Consider the following 1,334-nt stretch of genomic DNA (forward strand, 5'->3'; position numbering starts at 1 on the left):
ATAAACTTCACCATCAACTACCAGACTCTAACTCACTGGACCTGGCTGATACAGTTATCAACATAGAAGTCTGGAGCCTCTGAAATTAATAGTAAGATAACTTACTTTTCTGAACTTGGACCAGAATCAAATCTATTAAAGGTAAAATGTTCTATACCATATTTTTATTCCCAGAAGCACTAAGCCCCTAATTTTCTTTTTTATAAACTTGTATTTTTCTAAACCTTCCATTCAGAGGTACAAGTTACAACACTTAACTTTAGTATTTCAGGTTAATAGTAGTTGACCATATAGGGAAAAAAATCCATGAAAAACACAAAGAGAATCACTATATAGGAAATATAAATTGATTTTAAGAGTGATTACGGGGCAAACACATTAGTTTTATTAATGAAGAACAGGACCTTCAGTTATCGTAGGTGGAAAAGACTCTCTCTTCATATGGAACTACATTTCAGCTGCAGTATTATAACTTAGAAGGCTGTATCTTGCAATGCAGTGAGCTTGAACTTCAGTGCTGCACAGATCTGGGTTCAAATCCCAGTTATGGGACTTCTGAGCTTTGGCCAATTTATGTAATCTCTGAGTTTGTATGTGTAATCTCTGAGATTCTATGTGGGAGGTATATCCTACTTTGCAATCTTCATGCATACCTCTCACATAGAATTGAGGAAATTAAACAAGATGAGCACCACCATGGTGATTAATTTTCCTTCTTGTTTCCTCATTTTATAGGTAAGAATATTGAGGCACCAAAATAAAGTTTTTGACAAGGGTGCAGTAATTTATAGATAAAGTTGAACTAGGCTTAAAGTACTCTTCATTTTAAAAGTATGCAAACTTGGGAAACAAAGTATGTGCCAATGACCAGTAGTTCTATTGGGAAGGAAGGTAATTTATTAAGTACCATACTACAGGGTCCTGATAAATACCATTCTTTATCAAACGGACTGATGATGAGCCACTGGTAAGTGCAATTTATATTAAAAATTTAATATCTTAAATATTAATACTTCATAAAGTGCTATGACCAATGTTATTTCATTTGATCACAACAGCCTTATCAAGACCTACCTTTAGTGATAGGAGTAATAAAGAATTTCATAAACTATGAAAGTTCAAAAGATTTTAGGTGTGGAAAAAAGGCAAATCATGGCTAATAAACGATTTTGCTAATAATTTCTCAACTTTTAATGAAAACTCATGCTCCCCTTAATGGTATATATCATACAATAAAGGTTAAATTAACAGGTTTACAAAACATTTACTCGCCCAGGAAGAAAAACTGCTTGGACTTGTTGCAAAAAAACAAAGATATGAGATAAAATGTGAAA

This window comes from Propithecus coquereli, unplaced genomic scaffold (assembly GCF_000956105.1).
Source record: "Propithecus coquereli isolate 6110/MARCELLA unplaced genomic scaffold, Pcoq_1.0 Scaffold30, whole genome shotgun sequence".
Taxonomy (NCBI): Eukaryota; Metazoa; Chordata; class Mammalia; order Primates; family Indriidae; genus Propithecus; species Propithecus coquereli.